This window comes from Polypterus senegalus, chromosome 12, assembly GCF_016835505.1.
Source record: "Polypterus senegalus isolate Bchr_013 chromosome 12, ASM1683550v1, whole genome shotgun sequence".
Taxonomy (NCBI): domain Eukaryota; kingdom Metazoa; phylum Chordata; class Cladistia; order Polypteriformes; family Polypteridae; genus Polypterus; species Polypterus senegalus.
The window spans coordinates 17,650,470-17,672,305 of record NC_053165.1 but is presented as its reverse complement, the minus strand read 5'-3'; the positions used below and the strand labels follow the sequence as shown (position 1 = coordinate 17,672,305).

The following is a 21,836-nucleotide window of genomic DNA, read 5'->3' as shown; positions in this document are numbered from 1 at the left end:
GTTATTTTCTAGAATTTGCTTGAACATTCCGGTTGATTTTGTGACTTCTCTCATTGCACCAAGTATCATAGTTCACTTGCAGGAGCGAAATACAGTATTTAAGCTAATACGAGATAGAGGCTGTGGGCTGAAGGGAGGGGGAGGAGACCTCCTCACTCACGCACCAGCCTCAGGGCGTACCTTACCTCTGCTTAGCTAGCGAACGAGAGAACAACTTAATGAATTAGATCGGGTTTTTTTCTAGAATTTGCTTGAACATTCCAGTTGATTTTGCGACTTCACTAATCTTGCCAAGTATCGTAGTTTGCTTGCAGTACCGATTTATTTGCGGAAATCCGAGAGAGAGACTGCAGGTCTAGGGAGGGGCAGAGCCCTCCTCACTCACGCACCAGCTTCGGTGCGCACCTTACTTCCGCTTAGCTAGCGAACAAGAGAACAACTTAACGAATTAGATCGGGTTATTTTTTAGAATTTGCTTGAACATTCCGGTTGATTTTGTAACTTCTCTCATTGCGCCAAGTATCATAGTTCACTTGCAGGAGCGAAATACAGTATTTAAGCTAATACGAGATAGAGGCTGCGGGCTGAAGGGAGGGGGAGGAGACCTCCTCACTCACGCACCAGCCTCAGGGCGTACCTTACCTCTGCTTAGCTAGCGAACGAGAGAACAACTTAATGAATTAGATCGGGTTTTTTTCTAGAATTTGCTTGAACATTCCAGTTGATTTTGCGACTTCACTAATCTTGCCAAGTATCGTAGTTTGCTTGCAGTACCGATTTATTTGCGGAAATCCGAGAGAGAGACTGCAGGTCTAGGGAGGGGCAGAGCCCTCCTCACTCACGCACCAGCTTCGGTGCGCACCTTACTTCCGCTTAGCTAGCGAACGAGAGAACAACTTAACGAATTAGATCGGGTTATTTTCTAGAATTTGCTTGAACATTCCGGTTGATTTTGTAACTTCTCTCATTGCGCCAAGTATCATAGTTCACTTGCAGTACTGATTTATTTGCGCAAATCCAAGAGAGAGACTGAAGGCAAAGGGGTGAGGGTAGAGCTCTCCACACTCACGCACCAGCCTCCGCTATGTGTCGCTCTACCGCTCGCCATGTGTTGTAGTGTACCTTGTCTCCGCTTAGCTAGCGGTATCTGTTTGTTCAGCAGACATTACCATCTACAGATTGTTAAGGAGTAACGTTTGACATTTTTGAGGGAGAGAGATCAGAGCTACGTGTGCTTTAGAGGGTAGCTGCTCATTGGCAGAGATATGACGACCATGTGCTTTTCTCCCTACGCGGGGGACGCTCTCCCGTCACAGCTGAACACAACAGTGACAATGTTTGTCGTTGGAGCACACCTAACTTCCACGTGCCTAGAATCAACTTTTTTTTTTTATTGATTTTTAAAGTTTGTCATGTTTCACTACAATGTGGGCGGAGCCACAGGGGACAGCTAGTAAATAAATATAAATATAAATAAATAAAAGGCACAGAGGTAAGTGCTGCCGTTGTGCCAATCCAACATACCAGGCTTGTAACCAGTTGTTATCTGAGTGGAGTTTGCACATTCTGTCTGTTGTCCATGTGTCTGTGTGGCCGATCCTCAAGGTGCTACAGTCCCCTCCCCATAACCCAAAGGCGTGTATGTTAGGTTGATTGGCAAAAATTTGGAATGGGGTGAGTGTAAGTGTATGTGTGAGTGGGCACTGCTGTGGGCAGCTGGCTCTTGCCCTGTTTACAACACTGCCTAGGTAGGGTCTGGTTGCCCATAACTCTGAATGGCATGAAATGGGTTTGAAGGTGTTATGTTATGCTCTGCGGTGGTGCTGCTGCACAGTGACAAGGAGACTCTGTGGAGTTGGCGTCTTCTCCCTGTGTTTGCATGTGCTCTGGTTTCAAAGACATGCAGGTGAAGGTGAATCAGTGAAGCCTAAATTGATGTCTGTGTGTGTTCATCCTATGACGGGCCAGCAGCCTGCCCAGGAATTGCTCCTGCCTTGCACTCGATGCTTCCCTGTGACCCTGCTTTGGATAAGTAGATTAGAAGATTTATGGATGAATGTCATGGATGGATGGATGTTATGGATTTATGGATGAATCCATGCATAAATAAAAATGCATTTAAATTAACATATTGAAACAGAAGAATAATATTGTCTCAACAAAGATTTTTTTTGCCAAGGTGCACTGTAAAAACAACAGATGGACTTCTTCTGTCGTGTGTTTTTTCTTTTTGCTGTGTTTTCTTCTCATGTCCTGCAGACAGAATCTCTGTGTCAAAGTCTGAATGGGGAGCACTAATCACATTTCTAAATTTTTAAACTAAGCTGCCAAGACATGAAAAAAAACAGAGAAGCCGCACTGAACTGCATTCCTAAAGTGAGCTTTGTACATGCGCTTAATCTTATTCTCTCCATCATTTTTTTTTTGTCCTGATTTTCTTATGAGCAAGTCAGTCTTTGCAGCAATCACTTCTCTTAAAATCAGTATATCACAGGCGCCTACAGCATTGCAATGGAAAGTACGGGCAATGAGCATCAGGCTAAAGATGGTAATGCAAAGACCCCAATTTGCAGTATATCTGTTTTAGAAAATGTCATACCTATGATATGAAAGTGAGGCCAAGTCAATGTTCTGTGCAGGCTAAAATTTAATCACTCCCATCATTCATCAGCGTGACAAGAATCGATGGCTTGTCTTACATGATTGATTTAGACAATCCAGAGCATGTAAAATATCTAAACAGGGAATACCTTGTGGCACACCTCAGACAGGCATTGCAGTGCAGCATGGATAGCAGAATTGCAATTCGCTGGGTCCTGAATAGAAGCATACAGCTGGCATGTGTGTAAATTGGACACAGTTTATGACTAACAGTTAGTTGGTCTCTTTAGGGCAGTTTAGGAGCCATCAAAGCAAACGGGATTTTCCAAAATAGGACACTATCTAGACATCATACCAGTGTCATAGGAGACACAGAATGACTGGCATCCTGACCGGCGTGGATGGTTTCTTGCCCTTCGAGGAAGCCATGATAAAGGAAGGATATGGATGGATGGGCATGAGGGAAGTGCAGAGGGTGACTGCCTCCCAGGGCTATGTGTTTCCCCAGTATACCAGGTGGCAGTATCCGTCTGATATATTTCCCATTTGGACACTCATACAGGTGTTGTAGAATTTCTGGGCAGCCTTGTTGGTGTTCTAGGAAGAACTTTGGGAGCAGGCTACCCTGTTATGGAGACAGTCTACTGGACCGGGAAATGCTTCCGGGTGGCAATCCTGTTGCAGCAGAAGTACTCCAGGGTTCAGGCTGAAAATCAGCGTCTCTGCCTTACCCGGCAGTCAGAGTATGGAGGCGGTGGGCATGGCTTGCTTGAAGGAGAGTGGAGGTAGAAAAGGAAGACTAAGGAATTGTGGCTAATTTAGCACGTCATAAAAATCTGTAAAAGGCGTTCTGTTTAAATAAAAAAATATTTGTCCTTGAACCTATGACTGTGTGGTTTGGTTGTGTTGGGGAATTTTAGGTGCAGGTTGTGTCTGAACCCTTACAGGGGACACCAGCCATTAAGACACTTAAAAAGATTCAAGGGTAAGTGTAGGGCGTGTAATGGGTCTTAACACAATCATGCGTCAGAAACACGGAGGGCACGTTTTCTCATATCTAAAATAAGGTATTAGGCTTGTATTTTCTGATGGCGCCTCATGCTTAAGGTTCCATTAAAAATACCAGGACTACTTATGTGTTATTTAAATTTTAAAAACTTACTTTACCTTAGATAGATAGATCGTTTGATTATTCCGTGTTGTTTGCCAGCGTGTCTGCTCCGCTCATTTTTAATTGTCATTAATAAGACACAACAAAGAGGAAAAACTTCACAGAGAACTGGCAAAATATAATGAAATCAACAAGAGAGAGTTAAGCATTTCAATCTATAGCAAAAGCAGAAATATTTCTAAATGTCTTATAAATGTAAAAATCATGCTGCTGTGCTTTTCTGAATGTAGAATAAAAGAAAAATAATACCAGCTAATTAAATGAGATCGGTGCTCTCAGGTGTTGTGACTGATTAGCAATCTGGTTGGAACAAAAACCTGACACCACACTGGGGCCACAGGACTGAGTTTGTGAAACACTGCTATATACATACATATTTACATACACAGGGGGTGGTGGGGTGCAATTAACCTAATTCTTTTCACAGACCAAACACGAGAAATCCTTCCTGTCCTGGCCCCGAGGATGTCACTTCCTGTGAAACACCTATAAATTCCACATATTCTCCATACTTAAACAGTTATATTTTGGACTCAAACCTATACACATTGTACGCTACTTTAAAGGCTTTTGCAGCTAGGGAAACTATAAGGATGGCTGTCCCAAACATTCGTTGTGTATCCGGTTGTTTCTTTCACTATATATACATATATATAGTAATAAGAATGAGTCGGAGACATCATAAAGAGTTGGGGCAGCCACCCGTGTAATTGAATCGGCTGCAAAAAGTAGTTTTCAATAGCACGATGTGCTTAGTTTAGAGTCCAGAACAGAACTGCCTGTACTGAGGCAAGATGGCAATTTTAAAGGGCTGGAAGGGAAATGACATCATCTATGCCGGAACTGGGAGTGGTGTCCTTGTGCCCGGAAATGACGTCATCCTTGGGGCCGGCATCAGGCGGGATCTCCCGGAACAGGTCTGCAAGGGACTGAGAGAGATAGTCAGTACACTCCGCCACCCCCTGGCCTGGCGTAGAATTACTAGTGTTTAGGCCCTTCAGCTGATTCCCATGCGCACGTGTGTGACAATATATATATATATATATATATATATATATATATATATATATATATATATATATATATATATATATATATATATGTTGTGATTGAAATAATTGCTTTAGACAAAAATAAAGGTTTGGGGACCGTCCCCATATATTGTCGGCGAGACAATAAGCAAAAAAAAAGATGTTGATTCAAAGTCTTGAATTACAGTGAATACATAATTGAGACAAAATGGCGTTTATATGTAAAAGAAAAAACATGTGACAGGAAATGGTTGGCAGTCTGGAAGCTTTACAGGAAGTGACGTCTTCAGTGTTGGCCGGAAGTGACGTCATCAGGGACGGCCGGAAGTGACATCATCAGGGATGGCCGGAAGTGACGTCATCGCGCCATCTTGAAAACCGAAGTTAATTTATTATTTCCGTCTTGGTTTCTGTTGGCAAAAGAGTTCAGGTAAGCACCACTCATCTCGCGATGTTTCACTCACCTTTAGGCTCTCTGACTGCCTCCTAATCGCACATGTGTGACAATGTATATATATATATATACACACACATACATACATACATACATATATAGATAGTCTGAACACTCACCAGGATGACTATAAAGAAACAAAACTTCTGGCTCGGCAGTCCCAGTCACAGTGAGGCATTATGCAGATGTATTGCTGTTGGAATGAAGGAGCGCCCTTAGTGTTTCTTGACCCACTTCTGCTGAATAATTTGTTGGTTGAAAGTCCACAGTGTTTGTGTGTTGCAGAGAGGATGTTCAGCATTGTTCATAAGGGCACTCCGTTTTGTCTTCCTTCTCTCCTCCATTAATACCATCAGAGGGTCCAGAGTGTGTCCCATAACTGGGCCTGTCCTTTTAATTAGCTTGTTGGTTCAGTGGGCCTCTCTTGAAGTGATGTTACCAGCCCAGCCCACCACAGCGTAGAAAATCGCACTGGCCATCACAGAGTTTTGTACTGTTGCATCCACTTACTGTTGTTGTTTGGGTTGTTTTCATCCTCTTATATTTTATAGCTAAACGCTTTGTGCTATCAGTGTGTAAGGTGCTTTTCATATAAAGTGCTATTCATATAATGTAAATGGCTAAACTAAGGCAACATTTTCAGCTTTAACAGAAAATTATTTATACCACTTAAAAAAATTAAAGTTAAGCAATACAAAATTCCAGTTGGTGAGATATTAAAGTGCTTAAGAATGGGAAAGGTGCAATGTCAATAAATATTATTATTGTTGTTGTTGCTATTATTATGAATAATCAGGTTAAATGCCACCTAACCCTGAACTGTCCACAGTAAACGGTCCATTGTGAGTGGGTGTGTATGAGTGTAGCCTGCTGGTGGACTGGCATTCTGTTCATGAGTAGCCTCTGTCTTATGCTGAACCCCATCAAGGAGAGATTCCGTGTAATCTTGGAATGGACCCACTGCTTCCAGTGACACTGAACAAGACCACGCAATACTGACCACGGATGGATGGCTGGTTTGACATATATGACTGCTTGTTTGGGAGTAATTATCAGTGATGTCTGTGATTTGTGCACCCTTTTTCCAGGGCAGTTTTTAAACTTTTTGGGAGCATAAGCAGTACACCTATCATAGTGCCCCATCCCTCTTCTCCGTTTCTTCTGAGTTGACTTGGAGTGAAATGTCCATGAGGCCTTAAGAAGTCATTTAGTTTGCTTATGGCAGTTAAGTGGTCCAGCTCTTTATTATGCCAATTTTCATTGCCATAGAAAACCTATGTGTGTATGCTACATAAACAGAGAGTACATTTCTCCATGTAATAAAAGGTTTTACTTTAAAAATATATATAAAACCTAAAAGCTGAAAAGGCTTTTTCTTACAGCCCTAAATCATTGAGCAAATATTTTTATATTACCATTACTCACATTTAACCACTTTTTCTGCACTGGTGCACTGCACACTTAAACAAATCATCTAAAAGTCCATCCATCTACTTCTATACCTGTTTTTCTCCAGAACAGGCCTAAAAGGGGCATCTAACTAAGTGACTTTTAATTTTTAAAATCACTAAACAGCACAGGACTGTTAAATGCCAGCCAAGACTACATGTGCACTATATGAATTGTTTTACAGGAGATGTCTGAGTGGCTGCTGAATTGTACAGGAAAAGAAACCCTTTCTAGAGAGTTCTTGCATGATATTAACTTTTTACGAACAGTACTTGAAATACTATATATATATATATATATATGTATGTATAAGACTATTTGTGAATCTAATAGGAGTGACTTAGTCACCACCTTCACCTTCAATGACTGCAGTCTCCTAGCATCTCCTAAAGATCTCACTCTCCCCAAGAAGACCAGAAACCTGCAGAGCAGACCCTGGCTTGCATGATTTTGTTATGCATCATTCAAAGAATTCTGCCTAGATGCATAGATAGATCTACGGTGGGCTGGCACCCTGCCAAGGGTTTGTTTCCTGCCTTGTGCCCTGTGTTGGCAAGGATTGGCTCCAGCAGACCCCCGTTCCCTGTAGTTAGGATATAGCGGGTTGGATAATAATGGATGGATAGATAGATAGATAGATAAATAGATAGATAGGACAGGCACTATATGATAGATAGATAGATAGATAGATAGATAGATAGATAGATAGATAGATAGATAGATAGATAGATAGATTTTGTTGTCTTAATGATGATAGAGTTAGAGCTCTACATGGCCAAACAGTCAGTGGCGAACAAGGAGTACAGAAGGGGGTTTGGCACACCTCCATGTTGAGTACCTGTGTTGATAGATAGATAGATAGATAGATAGATAGATAGATAGATAGATAGATAGATAGATAATCTATCTATCGTGTTCATAAGAATTACTTATGAACGCTTTGAAATCACTTTAGTTTTTTTGGTCCAGTGCCTCCTGTCTCACCAGTACAAGAAAACCCCACATACAGTATGAGATGTCATTGGGCTCATCCTGCTAACTACTTATGCAAGATATCAAACTCTTTGGGATTTCCTCCCTATTTTTGGCCTTCTAGACTGTAAAACTCTCATTTTTAGAACTCTTTAGGCCATATGTTGTGCAGGAAATCACATTCTTATGATAAAGAGTAAACCAATAGTTGTCTTCAGCAAAAATCATCAGAAAGATTTGAGGTTGTACATGGCACCTCAACCAACCCTGAGGGGATCAAAGTTACTGCTTTTTACAAAACTTTGAATAAATGTTTTAAGTTATTTTGAGTTTGCTGATCAAGAATATGACAATATTTTTGATATCTGATTTTTGACCGGTGGTCCTAGCCCTCTAAGAGTCATTTCTAGAAGGTTGAAAATTCCACACATAATCATATTGGATATTGTAATAGACTATCTCAGGATAAGTGATTATTAAAATGACGTTTTCGTTTTTTTATTTTTAATCCTTTACTATTTGTTTTATACAGTATGTTATTACTTTCAATTACAATAGAGAATATTTAGACTAAAACATTTAATTTGAAGCACACATTGTAATATTTCAAATATATGATGCAAATATTCTTGCTTGTTATGCATTTCTACCTCATGTAGTAAATCGTTGCATTTCTCAAGAACACCTCAAATTAGGGCAGCTTATGCTAATTCAGGCTTTTTATATAGTGATTTTCCTATCTATCTATCTATCTATCTATCTATCTATCTATCTATCTATCTATCTATCTATCTATCTATCTATCTATCTATCTATCATAGGACTGATCACCAACAACGATGAATAGAGAAGAGGTCTACCTGCTGACTCAGTGGACAGGACAGGACAATAATTTTACCCTCAAAGACAGCAAAACAAAAAATCCAATCATAGACTTCAGAAAGCAGGAGACATCTGCCATCTTCATTGGAGGAGATATTGTTCAAAGGGTGAGCAGCTTTAAATAATTATTCAAAGGGGCTATCACTGATAAGTCAAAGTGGGCACAACGCATTTTGTTTCTTATCAGAATTGTTCCCCAGCACTTCTACTTCCTCAGACGTCTGAGGACACTTACATTTCTCCAGCTGGTCTCACAAACGTCTACAGGTGCAAACACAGGCGTCCATCCTCACTGGCAGCACAACTTCCTGCTACAGCATCTGCTTGGCTCAAGATAGTAAAGCACCACAGAGGCTGGTGAAGCTGGCACAAAATATTACCGGCACCCAGCTTCCATCTCTTCAAGAGATTTATAAGGGGGAGTCAAGCTAAAGTTAGAAAATGGGATTTATTAGAAAAAGGAATGAACCTTCACAAAACTGATCACATCATTTCTCAATGTGGTCTCCACCCTTCTCAATGCACTTGAGCCACCTGCCTGGATTCCAGCAGAATAAAAGGTTTTATCTTGTCCTCGCTTTCTTCACGTCATCATCTGTCTTGAATCGACGACCACCCAGATGATTTCTTAGCGGTCCAAAAAGGTGGAAATCACACAGTGGTGAATAAGGAGAATCTGGCAATACCTCACACTTCAGTTGCTCCAGACAAACCTTGGTGTTCTTAACAGTGTGTGTGTGTCATTGACTTACAGCAAAAGGACTCCTTGAGACAGCAGTCCCCGCCACTTGGATTGAATAGCAGGCTATTGGAGACACTGGTCTCCAGCAGGTCACAGTAACTTGCACTAGTGATTGTAGGACCCCTCGGCATGTAGTGTTTGACAATAACTCAGGGGCACAAGTGCTGGCAAGGACAAGACAAAATGTTTTATTCTGCTGGAATCCAAGCACTTCTAGGCAGGTGGAACAAGTGCATTGAGAAGGGCGGAGACTACATTGAGAAATGACAGCATCAGTTTTTTGAAGGTTCTTGCCATTTTCTAATAAATCCCATTTTCTAACTTCAGCTTGACTCCCCCTCGTACAACACTCACTGTTTTAGAAAAGGACACAAGATTATTACAGACCTCAGCAATCCTGTACGGTTGCTTTTCTCAGTCCTACCCTCTAATAAATGATACAAGAACATTGGCACTCACACCAGGAGATTCAGACACATTATATTGCCACACAAGTAAATCTCAAGGTTGCTGAACGGTCAAGCATAAGAATTCAAATATTATATAACAAATAAAGTGTGTTTACTTGCAAATATATATTGCAAATATTTTGTATGTTGTGGATACTTTATTTATTTATTGTATTTTTGTCAGCTGTTATGATGAGACATGTAAGTCTAAATTTAATTATATTATGAACACGACAACAAACTTGAGTTGCTAGATAGATAGATAGATAGATAGATAGATAGATAGATAGATAGATATTTTAGTGTAGTAGGCAGGATTAGATAGATAGATAGATAGATAGATAGATAGATAGATAGATAGATAGATAGTGAGTTAGTTGTGTCCAGGGTTGGGGGTGTCACCATCTACTGGAATATATTTTGTAATACATGTAGTAATAAAATGCCTTCCATTTGTAATTCCAACAGATGACGCATCACAGACATTTGTAGTAATAAAATACACTTCTACAAATGCATGTGATGCACCATCTGTGAATAAAAAATGCAAGGCATTTTATTACAACAAGGGTTTGTCATACGCCATCTGTTGGAATGACAGAGACATAGCAAATAGATGGACACACAGATACACAGACACTTATCCTTCTATTAAGGTATAGATAGATAGATAGATAGATAGATAGATAGATAGATAGATAGATAGATAGATAGATAGATAGATACTAATTCTTGTATAGTAGACAGGGATAGATAGATAGATAGATTATGTTAACTGCTTCCCTGCGAGTGAGTGTCCTGTCGTGGACTGTCCTCTTATTCAGGTTTACCTTCTGTTTTGCTCCTTATGCTATGAAGATAGGCTTGCTGTGCTGATAAAAATGTGACCAAAAGATAAATTTGATAGCTTTATTTCAAGCCACATTGACATTGTTTAGTAGTTGTCCAGATATCCAAGAATTCATCACCGTGTTGGAGGACTGGAGTAGAAGAGGTTTGGATTTTCTTTCTTCACTTCTACTCTAAAGCTCAGTCTCCTACAGGCATTCATTATTATATGGCTTGCAAAATTTAAAATCTGAGAACCATTCTCCCTTAATATTTCACATCCCAACTTTACTGGCTTTTGTCTCTGGAATGTTGCCACAGTACCAGTCATTTTAATTAAAAAAAAGTATTTATAGAATTTGAAAATCAACTTAAAGCGTTAAAAATTTGTTCAACTGATTTTCCAAACAGCAAATTCTTACAGCTCTGCTCGAATTCACATTCCAACTCAACCCCTAGATGACCCTCTCATGCTTACACATAATTTAGATTGTTCACAGAGCCAGGACTAAGCGATTCCAATGCTAACCTGAGCTTCAAAATATCAGCCCTGCACTGCCAAATGGAGAATGGTACTGCATAACTCAACTGGTTACAAAAGATAATTTTAGGCTGAGTAATAGAAACAAATGTCAATCTGATAAATGCTGTGCCTCTTGCTTAAAGAAAACAAAAAAAATGTGTGTGTGTGTGTTTTAGTTTATCACCAGCTCACCTCTGGTAAAAACAAGACATGGAATGTGAAAAGTTTTAAATACGTTAAAATAATTAGAAATTGGATGTTGGTATATTGGAAAGCTTTCCTCTACTCTGACTGAGTGTTTCAGGGTAAATAACAGCCTCCTACTGAAGACCAAAATTATGAAGCTATAAAGGGTTTCTTCTGTTATTCCAGTTGATTAGCTTAAAGATCTTGTAGCAGACAAAATGAACAAATACTGGTGGTCTGGTCCTAATATGCAGCAGCACTGAGCACACGGCTACACAGCAAATTGTCCAGTGTCAGATCAATATTCATCAGGGAATACACGGCCCAGTTTGTGCAGGGTTAAAGCAACGGCTACAAAATCCATGGCCTTGTAAAAAGAAAGAAAGAAAGACAAAGGGAGGCAAGTTTTTATAACTGAGGTTTTGGGAAATTCTTAATGCCTCACTGCCACTTTCAAGCTGGATGATTTGCCACTTACTAATAATACCCCAGTTCTTCATCTTAAAATTTTCAAACTTACAGTGACAATGCTGGAAAACTTTGGCCTGAAATACAAACAGATAGATAGATAGAAATGAAAGGCACTATATTAGATAGATAGATAGATAGATAGATAGATAGATAGATAGATAGATAGATAGATAGATAGATAGATAGATAGATAGATAGATAGATAGATAGATACTTTATTAATCCCAAGGGGAAATTCACAAATGCACATCTATAGGAAAAATGGAGGACCCTGAAAAAAATACATTAAAAAAATAAACAAGGGGTGACTGTCTATCTATCTATCTGTCACCCCTTGTTTATTTTTTTAATGTATTTTTTTCAGGGTCCTCCATTTTTCCTATAGATGTGCATTTGTGAATTTCCCCTTGGGATTAATAAAGTATCTATCTATCTATCTATCTATCTATCTATCTATCTATCTATCTATCTAGTGCCTTTCACCTGTCTATCTATCTATCTATCTATCTATCTATCTATCTATCTTATAGTGCCTGTCTATCTATCTATCTATCTATCTTATATTTTACATTGTTTGGGCATCCTGAACTTGCCCAGTATAAATGACCATGATTATCCATGAGTTGGTGCCCAGAGATAGGCTGATTCCCACCCTTATCGTGTGCCCAGTTCTGCTGAGATGGGCATCAGTTTCCTGTGACCCTGAGTTTAAGTAGGTTAAGGATTGTGAAGATTAATTACATTAAAAAAGTAACATAAAAAAAAACATTTAAAAAAATGGTAGTTAAAGCTGTGCTAAAATGTACATAAAGAGAGTTGGAGATGCACCATTTCAGGGTCTCTGGCTTTCAAAAATTCAGTTTTTGAAATGCATGTTGACACAATAAGCTGACTTCCTGCTGTAAAACAAATTTCCGACACTGAGCCATTCCCAGTGTTAATTCGTCACGCTCCTGACTCCCCAGTTATTTCCTTGGACCTGCTGTGTCAAGCATCTCACGACAACTTATTGTTTGCCAACTGACTCTTTCATTTTATTAGGATAATGGATCCACTCACAGTAGAACTGGAACTGATTCCTTACTACGGAGTAAAGGAGGAGTTGTTCTACTGAATCTGCATTGTCAGGGCCATCATGGAAAAAGCACAACAGCCACAAGCTTTGCAAAATGCACACGAGAGCCATTATGAATACCATAAACCTAAAATAGGGATATGATCTGGTGGCCTAAGCTAGACTGAGATAATGAGCTGTTCAATAAGGACTGTAGTGCCTGTCTACTCCATGACAAATCACTGAATAGCCCACTAGCGCTAGTGGCTTCCCTTTTCAGTGGCCACTTCTACCCTGGAGTCACATTTAGGTGGATATTTCTGGTGAACTGTAGGAGGCCCTGGCCCACACCCACTACACCCTGATGGTGTAAGTCCACCATTCAAAGTGGAATGAAGTAACACCACTTTAACTGTGCCCACCCAGTTGACTTTTAAAGGACTGGGTTACCTCTTTCACTGTTGAGGCCTATCAGACTATTAAAACTAGTAAAACTTGACCCTAGTTCATTTCAACTGACTTCACCAACTTTTTGGCAGGTAAGGACATTAAAGTAGTTGACACTTTTTATCAACGACCATGAAATTATGGCATCCGACATCTCCATTACACCATACAACTAGAAAGGGGCATATACTGTATGGTACAAGGCTGACAGTTTGAGGGAGCTCCTGCCAAACCCTTCTGCATTTCCAGGCATCAAACCATAACAAACAATTGTAGCATCACCAGCAACCCTGATGCTGGGTAGAGAAGTGACCCTCCATTCAGAGGAGCTTTCTTCAGCTCCAATGCCATGCTCAGAAAGAGTCATTTGTCATCAGTCAATGGGGCATATACCGTGTACTTCAATTAGAGCATAAAGGACAAATGTGCTATTGCTAAAGGAGGGGGCTTGGAGAACAACTGGCATTAATTATCATTGCACCAGCAGGGTGAGGTCCTAATTTGTAATAAAGACATTACACTTGTTATGATGGTTTCAGATATCATGCAAATAGTCACAGAAATAAATCAGATTCACCAGAGGCCATTACTACATAACTTGTGTGTGTGTGTGCCTTGCGGTGGGCTGGCACCCTGTCTGGGTTTTGTTTCCTGCCTTGTGCCCTGTGTTGGCTGGGATTGGCTCCAGACCCCTTGACCTTGTAGTTTAGGATATAGCAGGTTGGATAATGGATGGATGGATGGATTGATGTTTGACCATATCACAACTTAATGCATATACTGCAATATTATTATAATGTTACAGTGTTAAACTTGCCTTGTTAGGTTTTGTGACTTAAAATGTTCATAAAATGCTCTTAAGAAGTGATCGGCCAATCCTGCTAAAAACATAATAAAGCCTCAGGGATTCAGAGTCAGGACGCAGAGGACAACACTTGTGTGGAGGAAGAGAAGCAAAGAGGAATAAAAGAAAGAGATTTTGATTATTGTTTGCCAACTGACTCTTTCATTTTATTAGGATAATGGATCCACTCACAGTAGAACTGGAACTGATTCCTTACTACGGAGTAAAGGAGGAGTTGTTCTACTGAATCTGCATTGTCAGGGCCATCATGGAAAAAAGCACTACAGTTCACTGTTCCTATACATATTGTGCTATGGGAAATGTACCTGTAAAGGTATATGAAAGAAATACAACTATTGTATATGAGCCTGTGACTGTGTCCAGGATTGGGGGTGTCACTGTTTGCAGTGCACCATCTACTAGAATATATTTTGTAATACATGTAGCAATAAAATGCCTTGCATTTGTAATTCCAACAGATGACGCATCACAAGCATTTATAGTAATAAAATACACTTCTACAAATGAATCAGGAGGTGCCGGACCCCCAAAAAAAAAAAGAAAAAGCATTCATAAGTAATTCTTATGATATCACATAATCCCTGTGCTTTTTTTCTCTAGTTTGGTTTCCTGCAAAGTAGAGGAGATCCAGAATATGTTATATACAAGTGTCTTGCTGCTTCTGCACCCACTTATTTCCAGGTCTGACTTACTTTACTCACTTCTGCTGTCTCTCTCTGGTCTTCATCCTCCAATTCTCTGGTTGTCCCATGAAAAATAACCGTCTAAAATGGTCCATCATGTCTATGGATCAAAGGGCCGCAGTCTGTAGGACCTTTCTGTCACTGAGTGTTTTGAAAACTTACTGTTTTTAGTGATTTATAATGGTTATTTATTTATTTATTTATTTAAGTTAAAGCACTTAGAGATTACATTGTTTATACTGTGTGCTGTATAAATTAAATAAATGTATTATTATTATTATTAATACTGTTCATGTGCACATGATGTGGTACATAATAGAAGTGCTATATCTGGATGTGATATGGAGACATTTTAGCTATAAGCCAAACAAACAGGCATGATGGACTGAATGGTCTTTACTTTCTGAAGAGGCTGAGGAAAGTCCAATAGTCTCGTCTGAGTCTAGTGCACGTCTACCACAGCGCCATCGAGAGCACTCTGCCCAGTTATATCACAGTCTGGTATGGTAACTGCACACTCTGACACTGAACGTCTATACAGCGGGTGATGGAAACTGTCCAGCACAGCATTGATGCCTCAGTACCTGCCATTGAGGACCCTATGGAAGAATTACAACATCAACGGAGACCTTCTCATCCCTGCCATGGTTTCTTTACCCTTTTGCCTTCTGGAAGGCAATACCAGAGCCTATGTGACAGCACGGGCAGGTCCAGGAACAGCTTCAACCCAAAATCCACCCTTTCCACCTCATCTTAAAATGTACACCCTAGGACTCTGTGCCCACTGCAATTCCATCATGTTTGCACCATAGTCTTGAACTATTTATACCTCAGAACTATAGAATTATTATTATTAATATTATTATTATTATTATCAAGGCTCCCATGTACTTGAATCCATACAGCTGTCTTTATTATTTAAACTGTTTCAGATTTTACTGCACTTATTCTGTTCTATCAATACTCTGCTTACTGTATACACCGACAATATTATATTTTAACTCTCACTAATCTTTCTGTATATTGACTTACTCTTGTTTTTATAAATCCTTCACTGCTGTATAACTTTTTACTGATTACTTAAAGTTAACTTTTATTTGCACTTCTGGTTAGATGCAAAACTTGTATTTCCTTGTCATGGTACTTCAATGACAATAAAGTAGATTCTAATATCCTCCTTCAACAAAATGATAGTCAAAGTATAATAATTTAAAACATATAGTTACTTAAGGCCTGGAATATCATGATTTCACTTCTATCCGTGCCTCCTATTCTTCAAACATCTTTCCAGGCCTTTGGCTGTAAAAGTAGCATTACGATGATGATGATGATGATTAAAATGATTACAAGCAGTTATAGCAGTAGTGTCATCATGTGGTGCAGTGGTTAAGCCTTTTGACTTAAGACCCGGAAGTTGTGAGTTTGAATCCCACCACTAACACTGTGTAACCATGCCCAAGTCACTTGACCTGCTAGTGCTCCAATTGGGGAAAAAAAAAAAAAACAATTGTATGCAAGTCGCTTTGGATAATGACGTCAGCCAAATATGTAAATGTCATCTTAACCATTTTTCAAGTCCAGAGCTTAGTCAGGAATATCGACACATTATAAAATAAATAAATCTTTGTTCGCTCCTACCTTTACAGACAGTTTCCCCTCTGGAGCACGTTTAGACGAGTCGCGGAGCGCACCCTGTGGTGGAAAGCATCGGCGCAGGTCATTGTTTATTCCTCGCATTCATGGCTGGAAACGACTTCGGGACCTTTTTAACTAGAAAAAAAGGGAGTTCCGAAAATGGATGGATGTGTAATTCGATGTTCTCAACCATGCATTACGTCTGTTTGACTGATACACAGGAAAGACCCATCGCGAATAAGTCACCAATTGCTAACAACAAAAGTTTTTCTTACAAAGCAAACTTCCATAGGAGAACATTTGAAACTTATATTTTAAAATTATACTACTACTACTACTACTACTAATAATGATGATGATAATAATAATAAGCATTAATCCATCTTCATATCCTCTTTATTCTGAGTAGGTCCGCGGAGAAGCTGGAGCCCATCCCAGCACGCATAGTGCGCAGGGCAGGCACAATCCTTGGACAGGGCGCCTTCCTTCGCAGGTTAAACGCATACACACAAACACGCACGCACACACACTCACATTCATACGCTCAATGTACCACTTCCAATCTACCAAACTTGCATACCTTTGGACTGTAGAATTATTTTGTACCGTATTGGAATGGTCAGTAGTGCTCTGTTTCTTGCCTTGCGCCCAATATTATGCTATTATTATTATTATTATTATTATTAGACCGCAATTGACTACCGTCCCTGCTTTGCGCCCAGTGCTGGAGCAGGCAGCAGCTGCCCCCACGACCCTACTCAAAATAAAGCTGATTAAGAAAATGAACTAATGGATTGATGGGTTTATTATTAAGACAGGTCCATGGGTCTTGGCTTGTAATTTGAGATGCTCATTGCAATTTCTGAACTTGTCTGTTTCGTGTATTTCTTTGAGAATTCCAGTATGCATCGCGCAAAAAAAAAAAAATATTCGGTGACTTTAAAGTGTCCCTATATGTGTGACTGACACTTTATAAAGGGCTACTTTTTGTGGCTTACGGTGCTATGATACGCGCGGCTATTCATAATTCTGAATAAAGTGGCTGCATAAAGTAAGTAGATAGTGCGTAGCCCGTTCATTTTCTAACCTACTTACCTAGTTTAGGATCACCTGTGAAAATAATAATAATAATATTATTATTACTTGTAGTACTATTATTAACAAGAAGAAAAGGAGAAGGTAAGAGTTGCCGTACAAACAGTAGCAGATACTGTAGGTTATTACAGTGAATGTCTGGTAATCCCACACAATACTATTCTGATCCGTTTATTCTGATTCTCAGATTTGTCACAGGGTTTGCCCACCTCAACATCAAAGCTGTCCCTTGTTCAAACGTTTATTGCGTGCTAACGAGGACAAGGACAATAAGGATTTTTTTGCTAAGTTGCATCAAGGACATAGCTCTTTCCTTTGCATGATTGAATGTAATTTTTAAATAAAAACTAATAAACAAAACAACAAAAATAACCACATCAAGCAGTGTGGTTAATTTTTGGGGTAGGGAATCTCCCCGAAGCTAAAAAAAAAGAATGCATCCAACTGAAGTTCATAGTTTTGGAACTGAAGCAGCTGAACAGAGAAGGCAGTCGTCACACCATCAATGACACGTAAAAACTGTACGAGAAACACAGTAAAGAGCGACAACACTGGCAACGTCCCCTCCCCCTGTTTTTTTTTTTCGACACGGCTCACTAAAACCCGGAGCTGGTAGAAATTCCACCACCATGGAAAAAAATGCTTTTGTTCGGTCACCATGGGAACCAGTATGGTTACGGAATTGACTCCCATCCATGCAGAGGGAGGTGGTCTTGTTCTGTCGGAAAACGGTGGAAAAGAAGGCGGTGAAGGGGGTGGGGGGGGATTAGACTTTCCCGATGGAGGAGGAGAAAAAGATGAAAAAGAAGACGAAAGGGAGAGAGAGTGGGCTACCATAAACCTTTCTGGCTGAGGGCAGTGTATTTCGCTCTCCAGTCCGTAAACGTCAAGTATCGGATAACCCAAGAGCGTGAAAAAAAGGGGGGTGTGTGGAGAGGGGGAGCCAAAAAAAAAGGTAGAAACGGCTACTTGAAGGAGGGGTTTTGATCGGACAGCCAGCACAAGGTCTCTCCACAAGCCGCGCAGAAGTGGAAAAATCCCTTGTAGTCGTCGCGACAGCGGTATAGCTATTTAAGCTAATTAGAGGCAGCGCAAGACAATTTCACTCTTTGCTGTTTGGCTAGTAATACCGTCATGTGATTGCCCTTGGCTTTTCTTGCCTTCGTAAAAAAAAAAAAGGATCAGGGTGAATAATCAACTGCCGTTTGCGTTTTTTTTTTCACTTTTCATTTTATAAAACGGATTTTTCTTGCCGAGTTCATCCCACCGAAACATCAGAACCACAGCCACTGCAGAGTATGAGAAGACGAGGAGAGAATCCGTGAAGATCGCTGTGGATGATTTATTTTTCAAACATATAAATACCAAAGTGTCGCTGGGGATTCAGTGGATGGATTTTGTCTTTTATCCAGAGGAGACCACCACACCAAACCTTCACAAGAGAGGCTCGATCAGCTTGTCATTTTAGCTTTCCCCGATCTTTGTTACTTGATTGTTTCTCCTTCTTCCTCCTCCTGCTGTCTATGTGGCAGAGGTTCCGGGATTGATTGGTCTTGCCTGGCCGTCTTACTGCTCGGCAGCCTCCTCCTCCTCCCGACTGTTTAAAGTGCTCTATTTGGAGATAGAGAGAGAATTGAAGGAGAAGGGGGATCTTGTATTTTACGTCCAACCTCCCTGCCGCTTTGGATACAAAAATTAACAATACAGAAATCAAGAGGGAAAAAAAAGACAAGTGGGACACACTAACCCCCCCCGATCTCCCACCCCTTCGATTAAAATGTCATTCGGCTACATGGATCCGGGTAAGGGCATACAGACTTTCCTCTTGTCTGCAGGTGCATTTGGGATAAGGTGTATGCGTGAATGGATGTATAGATCTGTGTGTGTGTCGGGATTCTCTGGCTACTTGGATTAGTCTGGGAGATGAAGAACAAGTGGGGGCGCCATGGGGGGGTCGCGATCCCGCCGTGTTGCTTTTCTCGCAGTGCGCCGACTAAGCTAATTGAGAGGGGCCTTTGTTGTCGCAGGGCCCCGGGCCCAACGGGTTACCGCTAACTTAACGAAAAAAAAAAAGGCAAGAGCACAGGCCCCGCAGAGATGTGCCTACAGGGGGAGGAGGCGGAGGAGGGTCCTGATCGTCACCAGTGGCTCGGGCACCGTGAACCGGTGCACGATCATTCCGAAGGGCGAGTTTCACTCGGGCGTAAGCCGTCAAACTTTACCAGGGGAGCGAGCGAGCGAAGGAAGGAGGGAGTGCGAGGGAGCAATCGAGCGAGCGAGGAGTGTAAATCATCGACCTCACGGGTACGCCGTAATGAAAACGGATGTCTAACGCCTTCTGTTTGGCCGTTTGTTTCACGGTCATATTGTTGTTTCTGTCTTACGGGGGGGTTAGGGGTGCAGGATAAAAATAAAGTGTGGAGTTTTTTTTTTTTAAACCCTTCACAAATGAATACAATTAATTGAAATTGGATTGGCGATTTAGGACGCGATTGTTTTGTTTTTTTTTTTTTCTTTCCTATTCATGTTCAGTTGCTCCCTTTTTCGTAAATGCTCTATGAAATAAAACTGCGGAAGAGCAAGTGATGGCTCCACTAAATTTTTTGTTTTCTTTTTAATATCTGGTGACAACTGCCGGCCACCAGGACACATTTGCTGAACACTGAATTGACGTTATATTTTTTCATGATGCATATAATCCTATAAGTGTAAGTTATTCTCGATACGGACATCCATACGTGCACTCCTCTCCTGTAATGTGTATACATTGCGTGTATAGGGAACTGTGCATGTATGGGGTACAGTATACACACGTTGCACACGTCTGTGTCTTATTCACCAACATTCTCCCCCTCTCCGTTAAGTGAATATATACAGTGCTGAATTCGATCCTTTATTTCGTGTTTCCCCAGAACGTGTGAAATTCTGCATTTTGGTGAGGTGTTTGTTAAACTTTGATTTCATTCTAAGTCACACGATCACTCTCTCTCACTCGCACACACACACACACACACTTAAAAAAAGAAGCACATAACACGTTTATTTTGGGCGCTGTGATGTTACTTAGAAACCGTCTGACTTTTAACGATGGGAATTTCTTGGCTGCTCTTTTAAAGTTAAAATTAATCCATGGACCATGCTAACAATCCATTTTTTATTTCCAAGCATTTTTGGCTTTGGAAAAGAGGCTTTAGCTGTATTAGGATTCATAGGGTAGCGCTGGATTTTTCCACCCTTAGTGGCGATTATTATTTTTTTTAAACCTTTAGTTGAACGCTATAAGAATCCCAACCCGCCATTTATATTTATATCTGTACGAGTCGATTTGGATTGATTGACGCCCCCTCCCTTTTTTTTTTTTTACCCCAAAAAGACCCGTTAGACATCGGAAATATTTGGGGATGATCGATTCTTTGTCCCTGAGGGCCATTAACACGGACCTCCGTCTGCTCGTTTCACTTGTGTGTTTGTATCATTAGAGGCAGGTGTCGGGCGGGCGCCTTGAAGCGCAGAACTCTGTCTGACGGAAAGCAAAGTTGGAGCTCAGGGATTTTAAAATAGGTCAGAGAAAAGGGACACCAAGAGGGGGGGGGGACGACGGCAAGCGCTTCTTTAATATGCGATCGCCGTTTTGGCCTGTGTAGCAAAACCTATACTGTATACTCCTCAATAATCGTCGAGATCGGGGTGATGCGTGTGCCACTTATTCATTTAGACCAAATTTTCAAGCAGATGCATCGAAGGAGGAGGAGGAGGAGGGCGTATGATTGCCACTGGAAGTGAGACACGGCTCGGATTCTTTCTTTAACGTATCCCCCTATTTGTTGAACAGTGCCTTCAAATGCATTGTTTCTCTTTTATTAGGCCCAGTTTGCTTTCCTTTATTATTCTATTTTCTCACTCTCTCTATCCCCTCGCTAGCAGTTTCAATTTTGGCTGTCCCCTTCCCTCCCCAAACCCCCATAATGTCTCTTTAGATCACTGAAGCCTTCTACAAAGGAATTCGTTAAACAACCTGTTAGTTTCCGTTTTATTACTCCAATAGCTCAAGGGCAGGTTTTGTGTGCCTAATGGAAGAACTTTCCTTTTTTTTTTTTTTTTGGTGTTTTCTCAAAGTAAGTATGCATACAGATTTTGGTTATTCTGACGTTTCAACTTGCATCAATGAAACATGTAACTTAATTTAAAAAAAAAAATAAAAATCTGGGGGTACTTGTAGCTGTAGGCGTCAAATAAATGGGTTCACCTTCCCGACTAAAACAACTTCATTATTATTTTTTCACACGCTGCCCGTGTGC

The 21,836-nt window shown here is 40.5% G+C and overlaps 1 protein-coding gene across 1 annotated transcript in view; it reads left to right on the top strand.

The window, feature by feature from the left end:
* The first annotated feature begins 18,295 nt into the window (after nucleotides 1-18,295).
* Nucleotides 18,296-21,836, top strand: part of dag1 (dystroglycan 1) — a 95,109-nt gene continuing 91,568 nt past the window's right edge. The window contains exon 1 of the mRNA XM_039771404.1: nucleotides 18,296-19,340. The gene's annotated coding sequence lies outside the window, so the exon portion shown is untranslated. The remainder of the gene's footprint in view (nucleotides 19,341-21,836) is intronic.